General features: G+C 42.2%; 1 long non-coding RNA gene across 1 annotated transcript; it reads left to right on the top strand.

Annotated features, from left to right (window-relative positions):
* The first annotated feature begins 2,476 nt into the window (after nt 1-2,476).
* Nucleotides 2,477-3,714, top strand: LOC134582890 (uncharacterized). Its single transcript, XR_010086286.1, has 3 exons — nt 2,477-2,529; nt 3,097-3,261; nt 3,351-3,714. It is a non-coding gene; the product is annotated as an uncharacterized LOC134582890 (long non-coding RNA).
* Nucleotides 3,715-15,104: the final 11,390 nt, after the last annotated feature.

Genomic DNA, 15,104 nt, shown 5'->3' with positions numbered 1-15,104 from the left:
ATATGGGTATAGATTTATATTTTAAGATAGTTAGAATTGTGATGGGGTACCACAGGTTCTGAATGGAATAAAGTAATAAGGGTAATAGAAAAAGTCTATTTGTTCCTGAGCATTTTTAAAGGATCACTATAGGGTCAGGAACACAAACATGTATTCCTGACCCTATAGTGTTAAAACCACCATCTAGCCCCCCTGGGCCCCTAATGCCTCCATAAATATACCATAATCTTACTGTATTGAAGCCTGAAGCTGTAACTCTGCGTGCTGTGAAAAACAAGCAGTCTGCTGACATCATAAGAAGTGGTGACCTGATCCAATCACAATGCTTCCCCATAGGATTGGCTGAGACTGACAAGGAGGCAGATCAGGGGCAGAGCCAGCATGATTCAAACACAGCCCTGGCCAATCAGCATCTCCTCATAGAGATACATTGAATCAATTAATCTCTATGAGGAAAGTTCAGTGTCTGCATGCAGAGGGAGGAGATACTGAATGTTTGGATGCATTTTAGGCAGCCATGACCCAAGAAGGATCTCTAACAGCCATCTGAGGAGTGGCCAGTGAAGTTATCACTAGGCTGTAATGTAAACACTGCTTTTTCTCTGAAAAGACAGTGTTTACAGCAAAAAGCCCGAAGGTAATGATTCTACTCACCAGAATAAGTTCAATAAGCTGTAGTTGTTCTGGTGACAATAGTGTCCCTTTAAAGGGACATTCCAAGCCAGGTTGTACATTCTTTCGTTTATTTGGGTAATATAATTGGCAATGAGAAACTTGGAAATGCTTGTAATACCACTTATAGATAATACCCGTATTTTAGAAAATTGTTTAAAAATCTGATAAAATGAGCAATGACAATTGATAAATAAGAAGATGCAGGCCAAGACAACATTTTAAATGACTATATATCATAACATAATAAGATTAGATTAGAAAAGAACAGGAAAGTAAAACAAACAGAAAAGCAGAAAAGACAAGGAAAACAAGAAACTTACTGAAACCATAAGGAAAATGCATAACTGTGAAATTGATATTAAAAAATAAATAAAAATAAATAGCTGCCTCAGTCCACTTAATCCTTTATCCATAGTTGTACGAGAAATAAGAGGGACTGTGGTTGAGAGGTCCCAAGAATAATGGTCTCCAGAGGTAGTGATTGTAGTGAGCTAGTGGTTTTGGATTCAGGGGCAAAATCTGCAAGAAGGAGGCAGTCTCTCCTCGATGGCTAAACTACATTCTTGACCCATTATTTTTCAATGCATTACAGAGAGTGCTTTAAAACATATATGTAAAAAAAATACATAAAAAGATACATTTTATTTCCTACAAAACTCCAAGATGTATAGGATTAGCAGTGAGCACCTTCCAAACAAGGACTGATTATTTTACATTGCGTTGCTGAGATTTTCGATATGCAATCGTTTATGGGCACACCAAGGGTTTGTGTAATTTGTAGCTCAATCCTCAGCTTTCTGTTCTAGGTGAATTACAACTCCCCAAAATCTAAATCCTGGCTTTATATACAGTAGTACTTTGCAGCAACAAAATGAAACACTGCAGAATAGAAGGGAGAGGGTAAGGAAGGATGGTCTTGTATAGCAAACCTAATTTGTATTAATGCTAATAATGAAGTATGACAGACAAATAAAAAAAAGCCTTATCCTTACCTACACATTGATTAGACAGATTAGATCTCCATCTCTTAAAAATTCCATGCTCTCATTGAAAACAGAAGAGTAGGTTCCAAATCTGGTGTCTGTCGCCGAATGATCCGATCATCCTTGTCAGACATTCAGGGCGTTGCAAGTGCTGTGTTTTATATAAAGTAGTAAAGAAAATAAAAAAAAACATTTTAAGTGTTAATGTTTCAGGAGACATTGTACATGGAGCATATGAAATAATTAGAGACATGAGTTTGATTAGGCCCATTTAAACGCAAAAAATGTTATGGGCTTGTAATATAATCAATGAATTGGGGAGCAATGGCTGAGTAACCTCTAATGGAGTTGGAAAGATGCAAACCAAGGATTTGGTTTAATATTATTGCATAAGTTTCCAAAGGATTTAATATTTTTGGATAAACTTTTTTAAATGATTTTTTAAAAATAGTAACACATCAAAAATATCATTAAAAAATAAATAAAAAACAATATATAAAAAAAAACTATTACAAAATTAAATATTTTTCACAAGATGAAATCATTTTAAAAGTTTATGCAGAAAAATAATATCACTAGGAAAGCTTATCCAATAGGAAAGCTTATCCAATAATATTAAATTGAAGCCTAATTTGCAAGAGACATCCTGGGTGAACACCATAAGGGCAGCCCTGGGTGAGAGATAAATTTTCCAGGTATTATTTATTATGCATAGTTTTGTAACTAAATTATTGCAATATAATAAACTATTGAAAAGTAACTGATTTATTGTTATGTGTGAAGCTCTTTAAAAGTTATAGTGTTGCTCCCAATATTTTCACAGCAGAACAAAATCTTGAGCTTGACTTTCCGTGTCTTCCCAGAGATTCAGGTAATGGGTAAACTCTCTTATCTTGGTTTGGGGTGTACAGTACACAGTACGAAATAAAATAAATTATAGAATAACTCAAACTTGTGAAACTGCATCATGAAACTAAACACTGTTTTTGTGATATATTTGTATCATTGAACTGATAGCATCCATACCACAGCTGCTATCCGTTTACACATAGCCCAGATCACTGTTTAGTTCAAGTTTCTCTACCAGATACAATTTATACACCCTGCCTGGAATTTTTGTTCTGTACTGGCTGATTGACAGGAGTCAGAGGTGGAGTTACACCGTGGCAAAACCAATCTAATTATTTTTAATCTGGCTGTATAGACCAGATCTTTGCACAGTAACCACTTCAGCAAGCTGACGTGGTTAGGGTGCTAAGAGTAACCTAATGAAAAACACAACTTTGAAACCATCTACATCGAAACTATTTTATGCTATTCCCAAAAGATCCATTAGAGCTTCCACTCTAATGTAGTTCAGTTAATCTATAAATCATCTTGAAGCAATTTGTCAGATTTGCAGAAATGTATTGACAGGAGCATTTTTATTTTTATTTAGGCAGAAAACCAAACAATGAACAAGAACCACATTACCGTACTGTGACTATCGTAAGACTGTCATTGTCTCTGTGCATATTCATCATTGCTTTATGTTTGCTTATTCACCACATCAAGACAGAGGTCCAGAATGTGAAAAAACATTGAGAAAAAACTCCATATCTTGGTAAGCCGGGTTTGCATTTAGTGTTAACAATAACTTACTGCAGTTTCACTGAGTGTGATCTAATCTTTCCCATTATTTCTTACTTGCAGGAACACAATGGAAAATTCACCTCAATATTGAAACGAGGAATACTTGGAGAATATACAGCAATTCTAAATTTGGAAGTATTTCTAGCAATGATCATAACTATGTTTTATGCTAAGCATTAGCTTTGGGACCCAATATTTAAAGGAACACTCTTGGCATCATAATAGGTTTATCAAAACTAAGTTGTTATGGTGCCAGGAGTTTCCCAGGAATATTCATACAAAGGTTGCCTCTAATGTCGAATCTCCAATTACTCTAATGCATCCAGGTTCTGAAACTGACTTGTAGGAAGTGCGGAGTACCGCTGAGCTGCTGAGTGCCAATTTGTAAAAAACAAAACATATACGTACCTTTTGTATAGATACAGACCGCACAAAAATGTGATATTTTACTCATTCTTCAGTCCAAGATGCAAGAAATATGGCATACATCATGGTCAGGTTTTTTGTGCATGTGCATTAGGATATTTTGACACCATGTTAATACCAGGAATTGCTAGCAGTATATATAAAAAAATAATAATAATAATCACATAAAGCTATGATCATTTCTCTTTTTTGGCCTTTGAATCTTTTTATAGTTTTGTCTCTTACTCTCTCTGAGCAGGCTTATTCTTATTTTTTACGTTTTTTATTTACGTACGTGCACGCAAGCAGTTTACAGACATTCACATTTTCACTATTTCTTGTGAGAGTCCCATAACATAAAACATTGTCTTATACAGGATCAGTGAGCCAATTAAACACAATGTATATATAAATGCATGTATGACTTACATACATCACTGTTATCGGCATGTTTTTCACACTCAATTCATGCTGTCGCTAGGGTTGGACATGCTGCTTGTGTACATTGATTACAGGGTTTTCTGATTTTGTTGACGTGGGCCAGTTCCACACTACTGTATACATCTAGATTTTGGCTTATTTGCATAATAAAACAATATTATCATATTTTTTGATGGTTCACACTAAGATTAGTAGATGTTGATTCTCACCGAGCCTTCAGGTCATCATAGTGTGTTGGGGGGGGGGGGGGGGGCAGTAAACGGACCCTGGTTTACATACTGGGCTAATTATGTGATGCAAACCGTAAATAGGTCTGGAAAGAATTGTACCAACTAAAGAGACTGCCCCTCCTAATTAGGGCCTTTCAAGAGGTAAATATTACTGCTGGTTCCTAAGTTGCACAAAAATTATTTGAATAGTAGGAACACAAATTGTGGTGACTACACTTTGCAAATCATTCTCTAATCATTGTCCCGAAAAGGCATTATAGAGAACACAGTCAGGGTTATTTTTGAAAGTGTGGATTGTCACAGTTTGACCAGGGAATTGTATATACTATGCCATAACAGTTCATTGGGAAAAATGTTTCAGCTCAGATATTTTTCCAATTTGACATTTTACCCACCAAAATGTACTTCTCTGGTCCATTCCTCAAAATGTCTGATTTAGTGAGTTATCCTGTGACAATGTAATGTGTTCTCCTGCTATTTTAGTTTACCTTGTTTCGACATATTGAGTGGGAAAAAATACTTCCAGGAGCACGAGACGCTTGGAATATTGAAAACAATCACCCAATCATGATATAATCAGAGGACAAATTGATGTATTCAATATATTATTCACATTCATTAATTAGATTGTGTTGGACCAGATAACTGTAGTTATCCAGGGTAGCTCAGATTTAAAGGGGCATTCTATCATAGCTGGCTGATTGACAGGAGTCAGAGGTGGAGTTACACGCAGGGTAATTAAAGGGGCATTCAAACATAACCTGTCAATCAGCTCAGATGACGGTATTACGAGTCTATTGGTGCCATCCATTGGTTTTCTGTTAAAACATGTTGATGTTTTATAACAAAACCAGGGCTTTCCCTCACTGTCTACCAACACACAGGTAATGTGGATATTACACATCTGCTTTATCAAATGCAAATCTGTCCATCCTTGGAAACTAAAGACTCCAAGCACAAAGGGTGTGTTAGCGCAGGGCTCTCAGACTCTCATTGCAGCCTGCACTCACATCAATTGAAGCCACATTTTATTGATCTTGACACAGTCCACACAGAGGGAACCTACTGTTATGTGTGTAGCTATATTTGAGGCCACTAGATGGCAATAAACGTGTACAGAATATACAAATTCTGGGCTTTTTATACTTGTACATGCATATTATGTAAACATTTCTTCTGGTTTTCAGTGGATAAACACATTCCATTTAGAAAGATAAAATACGGTTATTACATGGAACAAGTAAGAATGTCATGCCCCTGTGATGCAGAGAAGTCAAAATCATGGCAATAAAATAAAGTAACACATATATTAATGTGTGCCTTGGAGCACTGTGTATGCAACTGCAGGCAGAACCTTTTCACATGAGGACAAGTCTTGCCCCATAATTACCTGTACAGCAGAGGATTATGAGATAAGTAGATTATCCCCAAGGAGCAGTTCAGACTATCACATAGAATGTTTTGAGCTGTTCTATAATAGCAGCCATACTACAGCTGTGGGTAGACGATCTCACCCGGGATGAAATTAAGGGCTTTTATTGAATGTGTGGTGTGTACACTCTAAACACACATATAGGGACAAATGTGTATAAGCAACTTGGAACAAAGTGTCTCAGGCTGCTTGATTGATGGCCAAATTGCTGCCACTATGACCCACTCTCGTAAACGAGTCTTGGCTCCGGATTCGATTTTGCAAAGTGCTTTTGGTGCTTACACTAATCGTTTAAAAAGTTTGCTTTCTGAACGCTTCCATCTAACTCATGCCAATTCAGTCTTTTTACATGAAAAATTGAATTCATTTCCCCTTTTCTATGGGAAATAAAATCCTTAATTTGACTGCTTTAGAATTAAAAAATACTTGTTTATGTGTCTTTATTTTTAAGCATGTATAACAGAATAAATGTATATATGCTATAATATATTTTTATTGGACATTGCCACAGGCAACAGTGTAATTGTATTGGCAATTTAAATAGACGCTCGTCAGGTTAGTGTTAGGGTACATATCTTTAAACTACGGCACTCACCTGATGTTTCTACCTCCCCAAGTAGGCACTACATTAGTTTCACACCCTCGGACACCTTCACCAGCATTTTTGTCATTGCTGACTCCCATTCACATTTTGAGGTTGTGGCTATCAAGGAAACACCGCAGGCCTATAAACAGTTGAGCTTTACAAATGTTCGAGGCCCCGTTGTGGTTTTTAGTTTGGTTATCCAAGAGTGTGTCTTTCTATAGCTGGAATACAATACTACAATAGAATGATAACTCTACACTTCTCTTTACTATTACTTCCTAAATGGGCTCCAGGATAGGGCACAGGGAGACTTAGATTTTCGCTGCAACAATACTCTCCGTTCTCAATACATACTGGAGACACCATACACAATGATAGACTAGCACGGCACCTTACCTTGACATTTATTTTCTATACCAAACATGGTACCCCTAATTTGACCTTCTTCATTGGGCCTCCCGTATTCATGCCCTTAAGGGTTAATACATCAGGTCTATATTCAACATATGTTTGGGGACGCAAGGGCCAAACGTAACGTTTTCCAGCTCAACAGAGTGCACTCATTATCCCGTGAAAGGTATTCTTTGTTTATTGTGAAACTAATATTAGTGGAATTCTACATGTCATTAACGTGTGAGGTACTTAAATGTTGTACAAGTTCCATTTTTTTTTATATTTCTGTATGCTCAGATCAGTTGTATCATATAGCCTTAATTATACTATTCTATATCTTACTGAATTTCCATTGTTAAAACAATACCCTAACTTTCAAAATAAAGAATTTAAAAAAAGAAAGAGACAGAAAATGAGAGCAGACGTATTACCAGTCCTTAGAGTGGCTGGACTTAACGCTAGTATAGGGTGAAAAGATTAATTGCAGTGTGAGATAAGCCAAAGTTCTTGGGTAACAGAATAGCAACACCTCGAGTAATCTTGCTGGGTCTGGATGACAAAGAACTGGGTCAATATAACCTAAGCCAGTTCAAAACTAAGGAATTACCAGACATATTACCTGACTTGCTTCCAATAATAAAAGGGCACTATTTTATTGGTGCAGAGGGCATAAGTAAGTAACCCCAGTGAATTGGCCTATAAACTCCTGTCAGCCAAGGCAAAGCCGATATTTAAAGGAACACAATAGTCACCTAAACAACTTTAGCTTAATGAAGCAGTTATAGTGTATAGGTCATGCTTCTCAGGTTTCACTGCTCAATTCACTGCCATTTAGGAGTTAAATTGCTTTGTTTCTGTTTATGCAGCCCTTGTCACACCTCCCCTGGCTATGATTGACACAGCCTGCATGGAAAAAAAAATGATTACACTTTCAATCAGATGTAATATACCTTAAACAATTGTGTCTCTTTCTTTGTAAATTGAGCTTTAATCACACACAGGAGGCTCTTGTAGGGTCTAGCAAGCTATTAACATAGCAGGGGATAAGAAAATCTAAATTAAACAGAACTTTCAATAAAGGAAAGATAAACTTTAGATGGCACTTTACAGGAAGTGTTTAAGGAGGCTGTGCAAGTCACATGCAGGGAGGTGTGACTAGGGTTCATAAACAAAGTGATTTAACTCCTAAATGGCAGAGAATTGAGCAGTGAGGCTGCAGGGACATGATCTATACACCAAAACTGCTTAATTAAGCTAAAGTTGTTTTGGTGACTATAGTGTCCCTTTAATAATGTGTGAGCAACACTAAGTGATGCAGACCTACAACATATAGCGTCCGTTTTGGCTGCAACAGCTTTGATAATGACATAGGATATTGCGAGATTTGAGTGAGTTCGGTTTTACAGTGAGCACAGAGCTATGTATCTAGCTTGGTGGAAGTTTTGGGGGTAACCTCCAAAACCTCCGCAATATAAATCAGTGAAAATCTGGTAACCTTGTAACACATATTCTTACGCCATGGCTGCGTGTTACCAGGGCGCATCCCATAGGCCAACTAGGTGGCCGCCTAGGTCGCTGCTTAAGGGGGGGCGTCGGCCCTGACTTTATGATCATTGGTGCCGCGGCTGCCCCTCTATTAAGTTTGCGCCACGACCGTCCCGCTATTATTTTGGGCGTGCCGCCGGCCATGTTACGGGGCGCGGCGCTAGGGATCTTCGCTGCTCACTAGCGCCCAGTAGAACCCTGGTCCGATGGCATCCACATCAGCCCTCAGAGCCAGGCCCCCCTCCCAGACACCCACTGTGACAGCAGAGCGAGGGCACTTTATTGCTCGCTCCCGCCCCTGCCATTACTCTTTAATGGCTGTGATTCTCGTGTCATACGTGCACTGTGCGGAGTATACTGGAGGCCTGCACTGCCCGCTAGCACAATGTCCATGTTTTCTATCATTGTGGGCCTGAAAAGCTCCCATTATATAACAGGGCTCTGTGACAGGCAGGGAAGATTTATTCAATAGGAGGTTTCCTCATAGATATGTTAATTTCCTCCATAATATTATTATTATATTCTATATATACAGTATTTAGCCATCAGGTAGCCTTGGCAGACCCCCAGGGGCCCAGCTGCCGCCTATGGGGCCCTGCTGTGTGTGTGTGTGGGGGGGTATCTGCCCCTCAGCAGCCTTACAGTCACCTCGGCAAACAGGCTCCGCCCATTTCTCATCGTTAGAGAAGCAAGCTTGTGATTGGCTGCCTTAGACAACCTACCAACCAATCACAGGCTGGTTTACTTGACAGCTGGGAGGCTGATACATCGTTCTGACAGGAGAGAAGAGGCCAGTCAGGGAGGAAAGATCCAGCTACTCTGACAGCCTTACCTGCAGCTTCTCTTTCAGCCTGACCCGCAGCTTCTCTATCAGCCTGACCTGCAGCTACTCTGACAGCCTGACCTGCAGCTTCTCTATCAGCCTGACCTGCAGCTACTCTATCAGCCTGCCCTGACCTGCAGCTACTCTGACAGCCTGACCTGCAGCTTCTCTATCAGCCTTACCTGGAGCTACTCTGACAGCCTGACCTGCAGCTACTCTGACAGCCTGACCTGCAGCTTCTCTATCAGCCTGACCTGCAGCTACTCTATCAGCCTGACCTGCAGCTACTCTGACAGCCTGACCTGCAGCTTCTCTATCAGCCTTACCTGCAGCTACTCTGACAGCCTGACCTGCAGCTACTCTGACAGCCTGACCTGCAGCTTCTCTGACAGCCTGACCTGCAGCTACACTGACAGCCTGGCCTGCAGCTACTCTGACAGCCAGACCTGCATCTTCTCTGACAGCCTGACCTGCAGCTTCTCTGACAGCCTGACCTGCAGCTACTCTGACAGCCTGACCTGCAGCTACTCTGACAGCCAGACCTGCAGCTACTCTATCAGCCTGACCTGCAGCTTCTCTGACAACCTGACCTGCAGCTACTCTGACAGCCAGACCTGCAGCTACTCTATCAGCCTTACCTGCAGCTACTCTATCAGCCTGACCTGCAGCTACTCTATCAGCCTGACTGACCTACAGCTTCTCTATCAGCCTGACCTGCAGCTACTCTATCAGCCTGACCTGCAGCTACTCTATCAGCCTGACCTGCAGCTACTCTGATAGCCTGACCTGCAGCTACTCATGTTCTGTGAGTGGTAGATTCAGGAAGCGCAAGGCTTAAATAGTGAGTGCTGTGTGTAAATATGTAATTTTATTAAGACACGGAGGCTCCTATTATGCTGCACTCTTTCTTTATTTCCCTCAGCAGCAAAGAAAATTTTTTTAAAACATAACCAGTACATAACATTAACAGTCTGAGAGCAGTGTCTCCTTAGCAACGGTAACAGCCAATCAGGTTCTTCTCTCCAGCATAATAGGTTCTGTCAACCAATCCAATTCCTCTTTCTTTGCTGCTCCCTCAGTTAAGTAACATCAGGTCCCCACGGTTCCTTAACTGTGGGGATCATATTTTGTATTACTATTATCAAATTTTGTATTATAATTCATTATTGTACCTTTAATAATTTACTGATTAATATTGTCTATGTACTATGCCTGTGGGATTTATGTATCTCTTTAATTGATTCCTGTCATATACAGTTTTCTCCTTATACTTTCATCCTTTGTGTACATACTGTCAGGGTGGTAGTCCGGTGCCCGGAACCCAGACACAGTGTCCAGGTGGCGGGGCATGGACCGGGACCCATAATGCCTGATGAAGTGGGAGTCTTCAGCGTGGAGGTGGATTAGCAGGGTCTGGTGCAGGGTAACCGCACGCCCCCTGGTGTTGAGCACCAGCGTTTGTGCAGCCACAACCAGAACCCTGATTCAGCTTTTGCGGATCCAAGGAACTAGGAGCTAGGAAATAAGCAGACCTCCCAGGAGCTGTATAGGGAGGCTCTGCAGCAAGGGTGTATCCAATACTAGAAACAAGACAAAGCTAGAACAGGCACCAAACATGAAAACAAGACATAACTAGTAGAACCCAGAACCAGAGAAGGATAGGAAGCTAAACCCAGAACATGACACAATACATAAGGGAACATTAACTAAACATGGGCATGACGGGACAGGGCTGAACATGGACAGGTATATACAAACTAAGACACGACAAGATAACATAGGCAAAACAAGAGGAGAAATAACTAAGTACTACATATGGAAATCATGGGGGTTTAGTCACACTATATGATCATACATTGCATAAGCCTGCCAACAACGCCAATGTACCCCATATCTGGCAGGTCCTACACTGCCTAATGTATGCTAAAACAACCACAGATTAAGAACACATATATAGCACTTACCTGCAAGAAAGGACAGAAGCTTTGAGCCACTGCCTGCAGGAACTCCAACACATAATGAAAGCTGGAAACATAAGGGTGTGGCACATAAAACAAACATTTAAAGGAAACCTGGAGACTGGGAAATCCAGGGACGAACTATAGGAATGAACCCAGAAATCCCAGCATAAAGAAAACCAGACACAGAATAGAAAACCAAAAACCAAGAAATATTAAACAAGAATAGCAAAAGGAGTACTGGATACCAGAAGCCATTACCAGAATGATCCGCAACCAGGAACAGAACGTGACATAACTCCCCTCTTAAGGAGCGAACTCCGGACGCTCCAAACAGCTCCCAGGCAGAGACCAAGAACAAAAGCGGATCCTGCAACGAAGTCCTCTTGACTTCCACGAAGGCAAGGATCCCCCAACCAAAAGGTCTCCTGCATAGGAACCACCAGAAAGGAATGTCCGGATGCTCCCAACAGCTCTCAGGCAGAGACCAGGAATGGTGAGCGGATACTGCAACGAAGTCCTCTTGACTTCCACGGAGGCAAGCATCCCCCACCGGAAAGGCCTCCTACAAAAGAGCCTCCAGCAATGAATGAAGATCACCACCAGAAAAGGAGTATGTCAGCAAACAGGAACGAGGCATCACAAGAGAACACCAGAATCGACCAACGAACAGCTTAGCAGATCGACCCCCTCCAAAACAGAAAACAGGAATGAGGAAGTCATCTCCAGCAGACTGGTCCAGATACAGAATCTCTTGCATGCCGGAAAAACAGGAACAAAAGCAGAACAAGATGAAACCTGCAGATACAGGTACCCTTGAATGCTGCATAATCCCGACTGAACAGGATACAGTCAGGCCAGGCCAGGAAAGCAGGGCAAGACAACCACTGCGGATACAGGTACTCTTGATGCTGCGAAATCCAGGCAAGTCATGACACAGATAGAACAGATCAGGAAAGCTGCAGGGTCCACTCCACGAACTCCATTGTACTTACGGCCATATGTCAGGGTGGTAGTCCGGTGCCCGGAACCCAGACACAGTGTCCAGGTGGCGGGGCATGGACCGGGACCCATAATGCCTGATGAAGTGGGAGTCTTCAGCGTGGAGGTGGATTAGCAGGGTCTGGTGCAGGGTAACCGCACGCCCCCTGGTGTTGAGCACCAGCGTTTGTGCAGCCACAACCAGAACCCTGATTCAGCTTTTGCGGATCCAAGGAACTAGGAGCTAGGAAATAAGCAGACCTCCCAGGAGCTGTATAGGGAGGCTCTGCAGCAAGGGTGTATCCAATACTAGAAACAAGACAAAGCTAGAACAGGCACCAAACATGAAAACAAGACATAACTAGTAGAACCCAGAACCAGAGAAGGATAGGAAGCTAAACCCAGAACATGACACAATACATAAGGGAACATTAACTAAACATGGGCATGACGGGACAGGGCTGAACATGGACAGGTATATACAAACTAAGACACGACAAGATAACATAGGCAAAACAAGAGGAGAAATAACTAAGTACTACATATGGAAATCATGGGGGTTTAGTCACACTATATGATCATACATTGCATAAGCCTGCCAACAACGCCAATGTACCCCATATCTGGCAGGTCCTACACTGCCTAATGTATGCTAAAACAACCACAGATTAAGAACACATATATAGCACTTACCTGCAAGAAAGGACAGAAGCTTTGAGCCACTGCCTGCAGGAACTCCAACACATAATGAAAGCTGGAAACATAAGGGTGTGGCACATAAAACAAACATTTAAAGGAAACCTGGAGACTGGGAAATCCAGGGACGAACTATAGGAATGAACCCAGAAATCCCAGCATAAAGAAAACCAGACACAGAATAGAAAACCAAAAACCAAGAAATATTAAACAAGAATAGCAAAAGGAGTACTGGATACCAGAAGCCATTACCAGAATGATCCGCAACCAGGAACAGAACGTGACACATACTTGTTGTTATTTTCTAATACTCCTGGATCCTAATTCCTACACTGCCAACCTGAGCCCAATCTTTGTTGATCGGGCGCAGGGAAGTTGAGCGGAATTTTGGTGTCCTGTCAGCATTTCTGCGCGCCTTTTGAGCCTGTCAGATCCAACCGTCATTCACTTTGTTCTACCGAATAGCTTAGTATTATACAACGGCATTCGTGTATTTACTTACGCATTCGGTAGTTTAACCGCACAGTGATATCTAGCTTCACCTTTCGCGGCAATCAATTACACGAACACTGCCTTGTTCGTGACTTTAGCCGCGCGCGGCGGCCATTTTATTGGTTTCCCGCGCTCTGAAGCTGATAACGCCTCCAACGGCCGGAATTCGGTGTTGGGGTTTAGCGTTAGTGGCGGTCGGACGGCTCTCTGTGCATCCGGTTGATTTTTTACACTCATTCATTCGTTTATATTGTGAGTACCTATTTGTACCCTCATTTCCCCTCCTTTTTCCTTGGGGTTAATCAACCCTCCCTTCTAGGTTGTTTTATTCCTCTAGGTTGTATAAATTGAATCTGTTCTGTTTAAACCTGTCAGTTTCTCAGCATAATCATTATGCCTACTGACAAGGATGGTCAAAATCCCTCAGGGTCTCATGTCCCCATTCAAGGGAGTTCTAATACACCCCCAGCTGAATTTAATACCACTGCGGATATGCAGACTGTATTTGACAGATCCATGTCACAGGCTATGACAAAAGCCTTTACTTCAGCTATGGGACTTATGTCTGATTCACTGTCACAGACACTGACACATGCCCTCATGCAGGCACAGAAATCAGCTCAAACAGCCACTACCCAGGCCCCTATACAGCCTCAGGCTGGCCGCAAGGCATTGACAAAATCAAAACACTCCTCTCTATCTCAGATGGACAGCTATACACCTGTCACAGATGGCGCGCCTATTCCACCACCGCGCAAAAGAGCCACTAGCCGGGCAAAATCGGCTAGGTTATGGAAGAGGGCAAAAGCCCAGCTAGACTCGGATCTCAGTGATATTGAGGAGGAGACTTATCAGGATTCTGAAGATCCCTCGGATCTAGAATCAGATAGTCTGGCTGAAGGTTACGACCCTGACCGAGATCGCACTGCGTCTCAAACCGATGTATATCAGTTGGACCAAAAAACCCCAGGGGACACGGATATGATCCTGGACCCCCACGGGGAACCCCTGTTTGACCCTGTTGACCTGCGCCACCCGCGTTCAGCGGAATGGTCACCCTCGGACCATGTGGCGAGATATATTGCTTCTAGAGTGCGCAAGCCTTTGGATAAGGCGACACGCAATAAACTCAGGGCGGAATGCCCACGACCCACGGTCCCTGATGATGCTTGCAGAACACCTGCAGTAGACCCCAAAATTATACAATTCCTGAGTAAAACAGGTTGGAAGCCTAACAAAGGCTTGGATTTTTCCCTGCGCAATTGCCAGGATAAAGTGTTAGACATACTTGGTCCAGCAACCAAGATTTTTGAGATGGTCGAGGACGACCAGGAGTTGGACCGAGCCGCCATAAGCGGGTGGATCCAAAGACTGATTTGCTTAATTGGCAATGCCAACACTGCGATGGCTACGGAGCGTCGCAAATCTATATTGCTTAAAATTGAACCAAAATTAATTAATATGGCTCTGAATGAGCCGGGCACCCAAGCCAAAGGTCTCCTGTTTGGAGACAACTTCGTTAAGGAACTGGGCTCCTTCGTCCAGACGTTTACTGCCCTTGATAAGGCGCAATCTAACATGCGCAAAGTATTCCACCCTAAGATTTTTGGTGGGGCCGGAAGAGCCAGGAGCCGCCTGTCCGGCCGTGTTAACAGGAGTTCTTTCAGACAGAACCGAGGCTCCTACATTGGGCGAGCTACCTTCCAAGAACATCGCAACACCCCGGCCTTCTTCCCACAACGTGGGCGGCCATGGGTTGCTCGCGGACCACGAAGTGCCCACTCAGGACGACGGCCTTATGGTAAGTCCTCTTACGTTTCATTCTTCCCTAT

This window comes from Pelobates fuscus, chromosome 13, assembly GCF_036172605.1.
Source record: "Pelobates fuscus isolate aPelFus1 chromosome 13, aPelFus1.pri, whole genome shotgun sequence".
Taxonomy (NCBI): Eukaryota; Metazoa; Chordata; class Amphibia; order Anura; family Pelobatidae; genus Pelobates; species Pelobates fuscus.
The sequence above is the reverse complement of the archived record's forward strand: the minus strand, read 5'-3'. Positions and strand labels throughout refer to the sequence as shown.